Source organism: Juglans regia, chromosome 10 (assembly GCF_001411555.2).
Source record: "Juglans regia cultivar Chandler chromosome 10, Walnut 2.0, whole genome shotgun sequence".
NCBI classification, from domain to species: Eukaryota; Viridiplantae; Streptophyta; class Magnoliopsida; order Fagales; family Juglandaceae; genus Juglans; species Juglans regia.
The window spans coordinates 26808454-26825085 of NC_049910.1; positions in this window are offsets into that span (position 1 = coordinate 26808454).

Genomic DNA, 16632 nt, shown 5'->3' on the forward strand with positions numbered 1-16632 from the left:
AAAATCACGTGGACCATTCTAAGATTCTGGAAATCTTTACGGGGATTAATTAATTAAGCCTACCAGCATCCAACAATATCACATCTACTACACAGCCAAATTGATTATGATGTCATTTTGATGGCTGTCACGTACTGCAAACATATCCCTACGTACGTACTAAAATTTTAATATTTTTAATTTTATTCATTCAGTGCTTTTTAAACCAAATATATATATATATATATCATCTCACTTTCTAAATAATTTCCGAGAATACTTGTATTTTTTGTTTAATGTAAAAATAATAAATAAATAAATCAACAACATGAACAATAAAAATCTGTTAATAATTAAACCCTTTAATTAAAACTTCATTCCATCCTAATTAACTTTAAGCTATGTTTGGCAAGTGAGAGTACTATTCATTACTTTTCACCTATTTTTTAAATGTTAGATATAATTACTTTTCACCTATTTTTTTAAGTGAGAGTACTATTCATTACTTTTCACCTATTTATTATTACTTTTTACTTAATTTTTTACTATTCATTACTTTTCACATATTTTTTACTATTATTCAATATTTTATTATTAATTTTTCATTAATTTTTCACTACTATTCACAAACATTCTCAACACTTCTCACTATCTAAACGTATCCTGGCTTCGTTTGGTTACCTAACTCCTCTTAATTCATCTCAATTCATCATTATAACTTTTTTAAATTTCAACATAAAATATAATAAACAATTCAACTTTTTCAAATCTCAAAATAATAATAATATTAAAAAATAATATTCTAATAATATTTTATCATCTCAACTCAACTCAATTCAATTCACTTCAACATTCAAACACAACCTAAAAAAGTAATTGTTAAGTACAAGTCTCAAATGCAAAAGATTTGTGCAAGTCTTTTGCACGTAAAAACGTGAGCTCTACCAAGAAAAAAAAAAAGAAAAAGGGTTTTTCACATTAATTTTTTTTTTTTTATAAAATGACTAAAAAAACTTGTGCATTTAAAAATTATATCTAACATTTTTCTAATCGAAAATACATGCATGACAATTATTCACATGAAAAACACATGGAGGTATGTGGGGAAGACCATCTCATGGTGGCCAAGGTCTCAGCCACCGCATGGGTAGCCAGATCTGACGATTGTCACAACCACCGTACGTCACTATACCATGAGCATGAGGTGTAACCACATTAATGCAATCCAATTTAGGTTTGAAAAATACCCAGTTCATATATACGACCTAATTAACATTTGCACAAGTGGATTAATATAAAATTACAGCATTAGCTCACCAAGCACCATAAAAAAAAATGATAAGACAGGACATAAGGCTCAAGGCAAGAAAACGGAAAAACGTACATGAGCTGGGGTCCTTGAGGAAAGAAGAATGAGCTACTTCAAATGTCATAAAAGCTCTCTAACTATGGAGGCTGCAACGTACGTAAGTACAGCTTGTTCAGCACGATGATGAGCAGTAGCCAGAAAGTTATATATCTTTGAGTTTGACAAAACGACCCTACTTGTCTAACTCGTGCTTTGATGCTGTCTGTACTATGGGGAACCTACAACAAGATTTGATCGAGCGAATAGGATAGCTAGAGATCTAGGCCCTGTGTTCTTCATCGTTAGTCATCTTCTACAGTTCTACTATTCAGTAAAAAGCGTTCTTCACAACAAGAATGTCAGTCACGTTTGGATGTTAGCTTAGTTGAAGCGGAAATGGTATATGTCCCGCTGTGGTAGCCCCGCTCCTAATTTTTTATTTTTTTTATTTAATAATTAAAAATATATTTTTTAATAATATTATGATTTTTTTATTTTTTAAAAAATATTTTAAAATGTTAAAAAATACATATATAAAAAAAAAAACCCTATAAACTAGCGGTGGGTGTTAGATTGATGTTAGATTGAAAATTAGTGATTTGAAAATTAAATATTTGAATGCTAGATTGATTAAAATTAGACTCTTAATTTTGTATTTTATTTAAAAGTTTAAAATATTATATTTTAATATTATTATTATTTTAAGATTTAAAAAAATTAAATTGAGATTTGAAAAAGTTGAATTGTTTATTAAATTTTTATGATAATTTGAAAAATATATAATGATATCATGAGATGAGATGAGAATTTTATATTTTATTTTGTATCCCAAACCAACCAATCTTTTAACATCCAAACGGAGTTTTGTCTAAGTGACAAAGTATTCTAAAAATTTCTCCAAACTTGAAATCATAAATGGGTGCATTTATGGGGTTAGATCACCTTCTTTGGATCGAACCTGGGAATTGCAAGCATATACGGAGATCTGCATTTATGTCCATTTGCTATATGGTTCTATATAACTTTCTAATTATTATTAGATGAGCATGCGTCCATTCTCAACCATTAATACTGTTCAAGCTGCTAGCTAGCTCTAGGAGCTTGCAACTCTTTGCATCTTTCATAACCTAGCTAGCTCCAAAGCATTAAAATTTAGTACTCCAGTACTGTTGATTCCATCAACTCTTCATGAACTGCTTTCATTAATTTGGACCAAATACTATATATATATATACATACACTCATGATCGATTAAGCAACCTGCAACAATAGTTAGAAGATTTTTCCCATATGTATGCATGCAGTGTCTGTATATTATATGGTATGCAATGGAAAATAGTACATGTACTGCAATAAATAAGAAGAAAACGCCATGGAAAACGTGTTTTTCGAAACCCTATCACTGGCAGCTCCCAGAAATATATTTTACTAGCCATAAAAGCCTAGTCTATGACAATATACTTATGTGTGTATGTATATATACATATGCATGCATGGTCAGTATACTTTTTTGAAATTTCTTCGCAAAAACAATCCATCAGTCAGTCAATCAATCAAAATCAAAATAGTCGGTTTATGGGAGTATGAAATTAAAAGACTTTCTCTTTTTTGGAGTCCAAGTCCACGAGAGAGATTTGTTGATGTCCTGCATAGATAGTGTATATGATCACTGAGATCTTCTTCCTCTCTTTCTGCAATGCATGTAAGCTTTTTCTTGCGTGAACCCGTATACTTGGTTTCTATTTTCTTTCTTTCAACGCACTGACCAGTGATTTAAGCCAACGTGTAAGCTAGCTGTACTCGAGTCTCTGTTTTTTAGTGAATACAGATCACTCTCTTTCTTCTTTGGTCAAGTTGCATTTTGTCCCTACTCACTGATCCTGCTGGAGAAAATTCATATAAAGTTTCAACTTTTACAGATTTTATTCGTTGTTTTCCGAGCTAGTGTTTTTTTTGGTTGTTCTACTTTATATGATCGTGGTCAACTAATGCCTTTTTTTCACGTGCATGATATGATAAAATAAAGTTATTCTTTCCCGGACTTGTACGTTCTATCGACTAGGAAAAAATATATAAGATCTTATTGATCTCATGATCATGATCATTCAGCTTTTAATTTATACAATTTCTCCCTTTAATTAATTAATTCCTAACCTCTTCGATCGTCAAGCTATTTCAGCATAGATGGCACAACTCAGATTAACTCCATATTTTTAGTAGCCAGGCATTAATATCATTAATGCAGATACCATCTTTTTCGATACAAGAATATATAGTTCAATTCACATCTTTGCCTATTTAATTCGTAGAAAAAATATTCGAATCATATAATATCTATTACAACGATCAAGAATTTCTTCCTTCTTAAAGATATAAGATATTATTTATTATCTTCCTTACTCATGAATCTAAGATATTATTGCATGCATGTGATCATATGTCATTTTGAAGTTATCAATATATATATATATATGAAATTTAAAAAATAATACAATAATTTATCATCACTTATATATCAACTTAAAAACAAGTAAAATATCATTAAATATATAAAAGGCAGCTTTTATATTATATATATAAGAACTACTATAGACATAAATAGATTATACAAAGTAAACCCATAAACTGATTTGGATTTATGGAATCCGTTAGATCTATTTTATCAATATATATATGTGTCAACAAATTGGTTTAAATTAGTCTCCAAAACACTTTATACAAAAATATACTAGATTATTGAGATCGAATTAGAGATCATTAAAGTTTGAGAGGTCAAGCTAGTTATAAGATCAGTTTTTTGAGGAGGTCATTGTTATAAATAAAATAATAAAAATAAATGTCTAAAAGATAGTTTTCCAAAAATTGTGTAGACATATATATAACCCTCCTAATCGGTTTTCCAAAAAGAAAAATGTTAATATGCCGCCTGAGTTTACCCCCTCACTTTTGATCACTCATGTATTTAATCTTGTTTTTCTCTTGTTTTTCTTTTTAATTTTTTTCTACTTAATGATTAAGGAAATGACTTTTAGTTATGTATTGATGTATTTTTTTTTATTTTTTAAAAATATTTAAATATGTTTTTATACTGATCGATGCAACAAAATAGTCATTAATTGGTAACTGCAATTCATGCACCCAAATTATATTAATTAATGTCTCACGTTTTTATAAATTTTAAAATGTGTTTTTTGTTTTTAGCAATTATAAAATGTGTTATATAGGCTACAACACCCACTTAAAAGATTCTGGATCAATCATTTATGATAATTCATGATTTTATAATACTATCTAGCTAGCTTGCATCTGCTAAAAAAATGTTTGGCTAATGATGAGAATATTTTTTTATTGTAAATGAATTATATTGACCATCTCCTAAAAATAATTTAAATAAAATTGATAATATTAATAAATATTTACTTCAAAGTAGTTCTATTTATAATATGTTGAAAGAAAATGATTTCCGGCAAAACGTCGTCCAAACCGATTCATGCATGATTCATTGCCACAATTAAAAACGAACAATTAAAAAATAATATCTTGGGTATCCATTAGTGTGGTATTAATATTATTGAATAAACAATTATGAAATATTTCAGAATATTAAAACTCGTAAATTAGAACAACTGTAATAATTTTTTTATTATTATTGTTAATGACGTCATATAACTAAGGGTAGGTTTGGAGGGTGAGATGAGAATTTTGTGTTTTGTTTTGAAGTTTAAAATATTAAGTTTTAATATTATTATTGTTTTGGGAATTGAAAAATGTGTATTGGGATTTGAAAAAATTGAATTGTTTATTATATTTTGTATGGAGATTTGAAAAAGGTGTAATGATGATATGAGAATTTTGTGTTTTATTTTATGCCCCAAACCTGCCTTAATTTTCAAAATACTAAGGCTGCTTTTAATTCCCAAACTCAGCTGAGTTTAATTTAATTTTAAGTTGAGTCTAACATCTAAATACTCAACTCTCAAATTAATAAATTTATCCCAATTCAAAACTTTCTTGGACCCATAACCTTTTTAACTTAAAACATCTTTATATGTGAGACCCACAACCTTTTTTTAATTTTTTATAAAAAGTACTAAACTCATATTAACATCTAAACACACTTAGATGGCCTCACATAATTTCCTCACTACTCAATTTATTACTATTCATAAAAAAACTCAATTCAACTAAACTCGGTTCAACTTATAAACGCAGCCTAAATATTACCCCCAAAACTTATTTATATTGGGCAAATAATTCAAATATTTTCATCAAATTTCATTTTCACCCATTATTTCCTCAACAAGGTACGTTATACGTACGTGATCCATGCAGGCTTAATTCCCAATTAATTAGCTAGTATATATATAGTATGATCGAGCATATAATAATTCATTATTAAAGTGGATTTATTTGGTACCAAAGGATTTGATGGACGACCTAAATAATGGGAGCTTTCCTTGTGGAAAATTGTTGTTGTTTTGACAGGGCCGTTCAGCATTAATTTGTTGACCGTAAGGTACATTAATTAATAATAATTGTCGTTTTTTGATTTTTAACTTGTTCTCAGTTTTATCTACCGTCTAAAGGAATTCTGCACCGACACATATCAGATCATGGCAGGTTTGAGATTCTGTTGAATAACTGTTCTAATCAGTATTCACTTTCTGGTAGTACTACTCATTTTTAGGTGAACGGATTTACCAAAAAGATAATATCATGTTATGATTGTTCTTTTTTTTTTTTTTCTTTTTTAATAAAAATATTTTATGAATGTTCTGATCTTGATCATCGAGTTTCTTGCAACTATCATTTTGATTAATGAAGTAAACGTGAAGTACGATTCCTGCGGGAATGTTTTGTTTAAGAATATTAATCATGTCCATGGAAATATCCGACTCGAGACCTGATCGGTTGCGAGACTTTGGTTGCAAATTAAGAGATCCAAGCTGGATTTGCTCTTCACTGCTTCCAACTCTGTATTTAGGAAATTTATGGATGCACATGATCTTTCACCAACAAAAATTCCAGGAATAGCTAAACCCCGAGCAAATAGGCCTATAATTCTGACACAGTCCGATTGAAGATCGGAATAAGCAATTTTTTTTGTCAGCAAGTCCAAATTAATGACATCGTCTAGATGTCTAAAAGATAAGGTTGTTCATAGGGTAGCTACCCGCACCTCCCAGGTGGGAGGCCCCACCCCAGTCCAGATGACGAGGAGTGGATTAGCCCCACCCACTACCCACAGCAAGAGAGAGATATATATATATATATATATACCTAGATCGTGGCCGAGGCAATGACGAGAGGTGTTGGAATATACAAATTCAAATTGAAGCTTTGGAGTTGAAGTCAAGGGAAGCTAAACAGAAAAGATCAAAAGATATTTTCAAATGACAGAGAAATTAAGTTCAAATGAAAATGAGATAAATTAGTTAAAGTGCCAAGTAAAATGTCTTTTGTACAGTCAAGTTAGTTAGCATATGTATCTATAAATAGAAATGATGTGAATGTAATATTCATTCAATTCCAGTTAATGAGAAATTCACATTGAATTTGATCTCAATTCTTCTTTTACATTTCAAGTTCTCTGTTCCTCATTCTTCAAGTTACAGAATTTTACATGGTATCATTGTCCATAAACATTCTGCTGCCTTCTTGATTTTCTTTCTACACAATTCTTACTTTCTTTCTTCTGCTTCTATGGCAGAATCCTCTAATACTTCTTCTAAGGATTCTTCTCCTCCTTTGGGGAATCCATCAGATGATTCCTCAAGTTACTACTACTTGCATCCATCTGATAATCCTGGAGCTCTTCTTGTATCTGAAATTTTTTCTGGTGACAACTATGTGGCTTGGAGTCGGTCCATCACAATTGCTCTTACAGTTAAGAACAAAGTTGCATTTATCGATGGGAGTTTGCCTCAACCTAGTTCTACCAATGCTCGACTTAAGACTGCTTGGTTACGGGCAAACAATATTGTGCTTTCTTGGCTAATGAATTCCATTGCAAAGGAGATTCGAGGTAGTCTTCTTTATTTCAACAATGCTGCTGACATCTGGAATGAATTAAAGATTCGATACCTGCGTAGTGATGGTCTAAGAGTATTTGCCTTGAAAAAATCCTTAAGTTCTATTTCTCAGGGCTCGAATTCAATTACTGATTATTTTGGTGTTTTCAAAGCACTATGGGATGAATATATTAGTTGTCGTCCCCTTCCAACTTGTAATTGTGGATTTTTGAAAAAATGTACTTGTGCAGTATTGAAGAACCTTGTTGATCAACAACAAGCTGACTATATCATGGAATTCTTGATTGGTCTACATGATTCTTTTTCAGCAGTTCGAAGCCAACTATTGCTTCTTTCTTTATTACCATCAATGTGCAAGGTTTTCTCTTTATTGGTACAAGAAAAGAGCCAACATTCCTTAACTAATGCAGTACATATTCCCCTTGATTCTCATGCTATGGCTGCTGCAAAACCATCCACACAAACTTCTTCAAATGCTGTTAAGTTCAGCAAAGTCAGAGGCAAATCAGATATCATTTGTTCCCATTGTGGATTCTTTGGAAGCCTTGTAGATAAGTGTTTCCAGCTTATAGGCTATCCACCAGGATGGAAAGGTCCTCGAGAAAAGAGAATTAATTCTACACGATTGCCCAATGCAAACATTGCATCTTCTATGGAGAAAAATTTAAACAACCCAACTATGTTCTTTTCTCAAGAGCAAATATAGAATTTGATTACTCTTGCAAATAGCCTATCCACTTCTCCTATCAATCTCAATCCTGCAATTAACATTGCCTCTACATTAGGTAATAACCCCATTCTTTGTTTAGCTAATACCTCTTTAAATCATATCTCTCCTTGGATATTAGACACTAGAGCAACATATCACATGATCTGTTCTCCTCATCTGTTCACATCTATAAAAATCCCAACCAAACCCTCTTCAATCCATTTACCAAATGATCACTCAGTTCCTATCAATTTTACTGGAACTGTTAAAGTCTCCCCTGATATAATTTTACACAATGCTATCTATGTTCTCTCTTTTCATGTCAATCTCATTTATGCTTCTAGGTTGACTAAAGAAAATTATGTTGCTTTGTTTTTATTTCAATCTAAATGTGTATTGCAAGATCTTAGCAAATGGAGGATGATTGGACTTGCTGAAGTCAGAAATGGTCTATACCACCTCATCAATTTTTCTGCTGCTATACAGAAGGAAATTCCTGATTCAAATAGCTCTTTATTGGCTAACACATCTACCATTAGTCCTAACATGTGGCATTTTCGATTGGGACATTTATCTTCTGCCAAACTAAAACTCATTAGTTCTATTGATTATTCTGTAAAAATATCTCACAAACATGTTTGTGAGATCTGTCCTCTAGCTAAGCAAAAGAAACTATCATTTCCTTTATCACAAAACGATTCTAATAAAACTTTTCAATTAGTACATTGTGATATTTGAGATTCATTCTCCACTATCTCTCATTCTGGCTATAAATTCTTTCTTACCGTTGTGGATGATCATACATGTTTTACTTGACTTTTTCTTATGAAAGCTAAATCAGAAACTTGAGTTTTACTTGCCAACTTCATTTCATATGCTCAAACTCAGTTTGATACTCAAATACAAATACTTAGAACAGACAATGACCAAGAATTCAATATGCCTTGTTTTTATCAAGAAAATGGTATAATACATAAGCTATCTTGTGTAGAAACACCTGAGGAAAATGGTAGAGTTGAAAGAAAGCATTAGCATTTGTTAAATGTTGCTAGAGCTATCTTTTTTCAATCTAAACTACCCTTAACATATTGGACTGAATGTGTATTGACAACCACACATCTCATAAATCGAACCCCCTCATCTGTGCTAGATAATAACACACCATATGCTCTCCTTTTTCACAAATCTCCTGCATATAACTATCTTAAAGCTTTTGGCTGTTTGTGTTTTGCCAGCACAATCCATACCAGTTGAAGTAAATTTCATCCAAGAGCCTCCAAATGCTTGTTTCTTGGTTACCCACCAAATATCAAGGGATATAAAGTGCTTGATCTCCTTACTCTTAAAATCTTTGTTTCCAGAAATGTCATATTTCATAAGAATGTTTTTCCTTCTATTCCAAACACTACTCACACACCCTTTGTCTTTCCTGATTTTCCTCCAATGCATGACTTCATAGTACTCATTACTCCACCAAATCCACTTTCTGCAATTCCAGAACCTATTACTTCACATAATCAATCTTATGAAGTTTCAAAATCTATAACTTCACAAAATCCTTCTTCTGCCATTCCAATATTTGTTTCTTCACAAACTAATCCTATTACTTCATAAAATCTATCTTCTGAAATTCCAGCACCTGTTACTTCACAGATTAATGTTGAAATTGTAAGCCTTCGAAGATCTGAAAGAATAAGGAATCCCCCTTCATATATGTAGCATTTTCATTGTGGTAATATGACTCAATCTACTTCAACATCTCAAAAATCCTTCAGTTGCTGCATTCCTTCTTCTGGTAAGCCATACCCCCTTGCTCATTTCTGTCACCTAGACATGCAACTTTTACTTATGCTTTGTCATCTGCTTTTGAACCTTAGACTTTCAAACAAGCCAGTTCTTATCCACAATGGCAAGCAACCATGTTAAATGAGATCAAAGCTCTTGAATTAAATAAAACATGAGAACTTGCAATATTACCTCCAAATATGATTGCAATTGGATGTAAGTGGGTATATCGTGTTAAATTCAAAGCCGATTTGATAGATACAAGGCTAGAATAGTAGCAAAAGGCTACACCCAACAAGAAGGCCTTGATTATTTTGACACATTCTCACCTGTGGCTAAAATGACAACAGTGAGAACATTGTTATCCATTGCTGCCATTAAGCATTGGCATTTACATCAACTTGATGTAAACAATACTTTTCTCCATGGAGATTTAAATGAAGAGGTATATATGCAACTACCACCAAGGTACTCTTCACCAACTGATCCAAGAGTTTGCAAACTCAAAAAGAGCCTATATGGTCTAAAGCAGGCCTTAAGACAGTGGTTTTCCAAGCTATCATCCTCTCTACTTTAGTTTGGTTTTATTTAAGGGAAGTCTGATTCCTCTCTATTCATCAAGCATAATTCAAATAGCTTAATGGCACTCTTGATTTATGTTGATGATGTGATTCTTGCTTCTAATAATCTTGATGATATAGTCACTGTCAAAAATTTCTTACATGACTCTTTCACTATCAAAGACTTGGGAGAACGAAAGTATTTTTTGGGGATAGAAGTGGCTCGATCAACCGAAGGCATAACTTTGTGCCAATGAAAATATGCCTTAGATATCTTGCAAGATAGTGGTTTTTCAGGTTGTAAACCTATGGCATTTCCTATGGCTACACTAAAATTGAGTGCAAATGACTCATCTTCTCCTTTGTCAGATCCTGCACAATATAGAAGATTAGTGGCTCGATTATTATACCTAACTATAACTAGACCTGACCTATCCTACTCAGTACAAGCACTAAGCCAGTTCATGGCTAATCCTAGTAGTAATCATCTTCAAGCTGCTCAAAGGGTCCTCAGATATATCAAAGCACTAGGCCAAGGTATTTTTCTGTCTGCTCATTCCCCTCTTCATCTAAAAGCCTACTCAGATAGTGATTGGGGTGGCTGTACTGACACCAGAAAGAGCATTATTGGCTTCACAATGTTTCTTGGTGACTCTCTTATCTCATGGAAATCAAAGAAACAACCAACAGTTAGCCGATCCTCAGCCGAGTCTGAATATAGAGCTCTAGCCTCTACCACATGTGAACTACAATGGTTGATCTACTTGCTAGCTGACTTAAAAATTCCTCATCCACAAGCTATTTTACTTTATACAGACAACAAACTAGCTTCTGATATTGTATCAAACCCTATCCAACATGAACGAAGAAAGAACATTCAACTAGACTGCCATTTGGTCCGAGAAAAATTGCAAGAAGGTTTGATCAAGATCATTCACATTCCATCCAAACATCAGCTGGCAGACATTCTAACTAAACCACTTGGTTCCCTCAGTTTCCATCATTTGATCCGCAAGATGGGAATGATTAATATACATTCCCATCTTGAGTGAGGGTGTTGGAATATACAAACTCAAATTAAAGCTTTGGAGTTGAAGTCAAGGGAAGCTAAACAGAAAAGATCAAAAGATATTTCCAAATGACAGAGAAATTAAGTCCAAATGAAAATGAGATAAATTAGTTAAAGTGCCAAGTAAAATGTCTTATTTACAGTCAAGTTAGTTAGCATACGTGTCTATAAATAGAAATGATGTAAATGTAATATTCATTCAATTTCAGTTAATGAGAAATTCACATTGAATTTGCTTTCAATTCTTCTTTTACATTTCAAGTTCTATGTTCCTCATTCTTCAAGTTACAGAATTTTACAAGAGGGAAAGAGTCTGAGAGACCAGTGGCGGCTACAGAGAAAGTAAACCGATGCAGGGGATGAGGGGGTTTCTTAAAGCAAAATCTAAGATAAAACAACATCCATATATTTAAAAAAAAAAAAACTAAAAAAAAACAACATTATTTACTGGAGTTCTATCCAAAACAATGCCGTTTTATTCGAAGATTTTTTTTTATAATATGTATAGCTATTGTTGCCGTCGGCCGTGGGTGTAACAGCACGCTAGAAATTCATTGGTGGAATTTCTATTAACTTTAGGAATCTCGTGAAAACCCCATAAGTTTTTACGAATCGACCAATTGCATAGGTTTTAGTCTGTCAACATAGTCAGTGTTATCACTCACTATGGTGCTAGAAATATGAGTTTTATTTATTTGAGGTGGTTAGAAGTGTCAGAATGTATTGAGGTCTATACCATTAGACTCAGTGGATTATTTAGGATTTTATGGTGCAATAGCCTATTTTCATAATTCCGGACTAAACGTCTGTTGGAAATTGTGAAATTATTTTAAGGGGCACTTTGAGGTTGAATTTCGGTAAACGATTTTCACTGTAGGTTAACATGAATATTTAGGAATTTTTAGTGTTAAGTTTATGATTCACTATTTCGGAGTGAATAGTAACCTCGATAAGCGCACAAATTGCAGTGTTTCAAAATCACAGTGTGGACTGTCCAAATTAGATTAGAGAAATTTTATTTGGACACTTGGCAATATCTTAGCCACACTTAGTGAATAATATTACACACTTGGCACCATGAGGAACGTTTGTTGGATTTGAAGGAATCAAGATGTGAGATCATGCACCTAAGCAAACTTTGTTTCATCTGCTCAACTAGATTGTGCCAAATCAAAGAGGGTTTCCATCCTAATAAAACCCTAAATGGTGAGAGTTCAATTGAAAACCCAAAAGTATTGTTGAAATCGGAACCCTAAACGGTTTCCCCAAACCCTAAAGTTGGCCTCTAAACCATTTCTAATCCGATTTCTAGCATTGTGTTTAATCACTTGATTAAATCACTTCCACATGCTATTAATCCTTCAAATTTTTGTTAGAACATCATTATCCAACATTGCTAACCTTGAAAAATTGATTGGGCTAAGTGATATTGAATTTGGACTTGATAGCAACCCAAACCCTCTTTAAACCCGAAAATTTAGGCCCATTCGGTTTAGGCCCACTAAGGCCCACGAAATTGACCACATTAGCATTGCTTCATGGCTAAGTTTTATACTCCCACTTGGCTGGTCAGGATCTTTACAAGAAGGGCCTAGAAGGTTCTTGAAATACAAAGCTAAAGGGCCACCTCACTCTTTAACTCTTACACTCCACTTGGAGAAAAGATATTGGACTGATTTTTATGAGAAGAAAAGGCCAACACTCAACCTTTCCTTCAGTCCTATCACTTTCCATAACTTGTGTAAGAGGCTCTCCTTTATACTTTTCCTTCATAGAACACAGAAAACACTCTCGGACAATTTTCGTACCTCTTTTCAAAGCCTGTTTCAAAGCTTTTGTAAGTATTTTCTCACAAATTTTCCTGCATTAAAGTTGTTTATTTTGGAGTCTAATTTACGTGGATATCTTATTCATTCCATTTGGAGATTTTTTAATTGGTCAAAAGTTGTTTAGACTCCAGAAAGGTCATTCTGGGCTATAAACTGGAGAGTGTGTTATATTTTGGAGTTTTGGACCAAGCTAATGAATAGATCTTAGTCCAAAATTTTTATGGAGTATTGTTAACATGTGTATATGATTATTGGTTGAGGATTTGTTGCATGATTAAAAGTTTTGGTGAAATATTTTCTTAGGTCTAGAAACTTAGAAACTAGAAGAGGAAAAACAGTTTCTGTTTTGAGAAAGATTAAATCTTTTATGGTTTAATCTTATTCCAATGGCTTTGATACTTTTATTGGAAGATCCTAAGCCTCTTATATACATGTTAGAATGTTATTTTTAAGATATTTGATGTTAGTTTCGAAGATATGAAATTTTATGCATTGAGATATTTGGTTAGGACAAAGTGATGATGTTCTTGGCTAAATTTATGTTTTGGGTGATGTTTAACCATGTGATCTTGAGTTTGATGCTTGGATGTGTTTTAGGACACCTTTATAAACCATGTGATGTTTTAGTTTGAAGATCACTTCTTTATAAGTCATGGATCAGGAGGTTGATCAAAACAAGTTAGAAACAAAATTCTGTTTTAAACTTAGAAGAAAAACCAAAAAGTTTAAGTATGGTTTTAGTGATTTTGATGACTTTTGTTCATGATTCAAAACATGATTATTCTTAGGAATATGTTATGAGTATAGTAGAAGAAAAATTTTGGTTTAATCATGAGTTTTGAAATTTGAAAGAATTACAACAAAATCAAAGAAAATAGCCTATGTAAGTTTCGGTCCTATAGAGTTTTAATGGTTGTGTTTAGTTTTAAATTTTTCTGAATTGATATTTGAGCTTAGGGCAAAATTTACATAAGGTACGTAAATTTTGGTGATTTTTGGAGTTAGGATGCAAAATCCTTAAGTTAGGGGTAAAATGGTCATTTTCTCACATGTAGAGGGTAAAATGGTAATTTTATTCTAAATTGATATTTCTCCATATTCTTAATTATTAGTGATTAAGTTCTAATTTTTAAAAATCAGCACTTTTAGTTTCTCGTGATCACACTTGAATTTTGTCTAGAAGTGCGAAGATCGAGGTAAGTTAGCTTTTAATTTACTATCAGTTTAATGTGTATGAGTGATAAGTAAGGGAACTAAATTGTATGTATGCTTGTTATCATATGTGCTATGCCAAATCATTACATATTTATCTGTTACACATAATTTATTTTGTCATGAATTATTCATCTGTTACTCAAGATATTCTATCATGTATTGCTATATATTGCAAGTATGTCATGTTAAGTTAAGTATGCCATCTGTTACATGCATTTCATGTCACGTAATATTCACTGTCACATGTTATGTCATGTTACGAAATGTTGTATGTTACATGGTATGCTATGTTACGAAATGTTGCATGTTACATGTATGCCATGTTATGAAATGTTGTCTGTTATATTTACGTTTCAAAGTATGTCATGTATGTCGTCTTATGCTCATGTCACGTTACGCTACGTCAATATTTCTGTCTTTTATGTCACGTTTATGTCATGTTCATGTTACGTCACATTACGAAATGTCATGTATGCTAGTTAAGTTATTCATGTCAATCACGACCCTAAGCGCTATGATGAGATAATATCCTAGTGGAACTCCTTTATTCACGCTGGAGTGTCTAAATAGGTGTGAAATTCTCAAGGTTGACGAAGTACAGTCAACAAGTTGCGAATGGGGCCTAATTAGCTGGTCACCGGAGCGCGCCAGGCACTAACGCTGATGGTGCCACACATTATGTTACGTGTGTCCACAACAAGTGTGGCACAAACAAATAAGCCATGGGGCCACAACAACTGTGGAGCATACACTACGTGAGACACAACAATTGTGACATGTAGAATACGTGGGGCCACAACAACTGTGGAGTACGTAGAAACTTGTGATGTGATGCGGTAATCGGCAGGGACACACGGCTCAAGGGAACTTGTGTAGCACTCATATGGTCACTTTAATGATTAAGTCTATTGAATAAGATTCCAAATTCATGCATTTCACGTTCAAGTCATGTTTCACGTTATGTTATGTTCAAGTTTACGTTCACGCAATCATGGTAATCCCATGAGACAAGAATATGTTTCAAGTTCATGTTATGTTATGTTCACGTTTACGTTATGTTCCAAGTTCACATTTATGTTATGTCATGCTCAGGTTCATGTTATGTTTCAAGTTCATGTTCAAATTATGCATATTCACGTTCATGTTATGTTTCAAGTCCATGTTATGTTTCAAGTTCACGTTCATGCTATGTTTCAAGTCCATGTTATGTTTCAAGTTACGTTCATGCTAAGCTTTAGTTTCAGTTTAAGTTATGCCAGTTATGTTATGTTGTATGTCAAGATATGCTATGATTACTTATGATTTGATTATGCATTCATGCTTTTACTGGCATGCATGCATCATTAACCTGTGTGGAAGTTTTCTGTTAACTTGCTGAGATTTGTAATCAAATCTCACTATGGTAGTCCCAACTACCATTCCCCCCAAATGGTAAATTTTGTTACAGGATCTGAAAGAGAATCGACCAACTGGAAATTATCGACTAAACAATGGTGTGACGTAGATGGTAGTACAACAGTTACCTCATTACTGCTTGTATTTGTGGTGTTCAATCTCCAACACTCTTTTGATCACAACCATTTTGGACTAGTGTTGTGATCTCAGTTGTTTAGTACGTCATTATGTATGAAGTATGTTTTAAGTATTTGGGATATTTCGGTTTGGTGCATAGTATTTCTGAAGAAAAAAATTATCCGCTGCGAATATTTCATAGTGCTATATGCATGTTAGGAATATTACATCTTATATGTCATGAACGGGGGTAGGTAACCTTGTGTTGCATGTCTCGACGCTTCAAATGTCCGTCCGATCCCAAGCAAAATTTGGGGGTGTCACAGTGGGTGGGCAGGTGCCTCTAGCCACCCTAGGCCGGGGCCGAACGAATGGGGCAGGCGGGCTAGATGCGGGGGCCCTGCCCAGCCCTAGTTGTTGGGGTTGATAAGGTTGTAATTCAAAACTATGAAATGTTTTGGTCGGGTCTGAATAAATAGCAACGCATCTTGGAACTTGTTTTAGAATATGATTGGATCAAGTCATAATTGTTTATTTCGGTAATGGGTTCAGATTGGGTGAAACTTTTGTATATCCCTGTGAGCAAAACTTGGC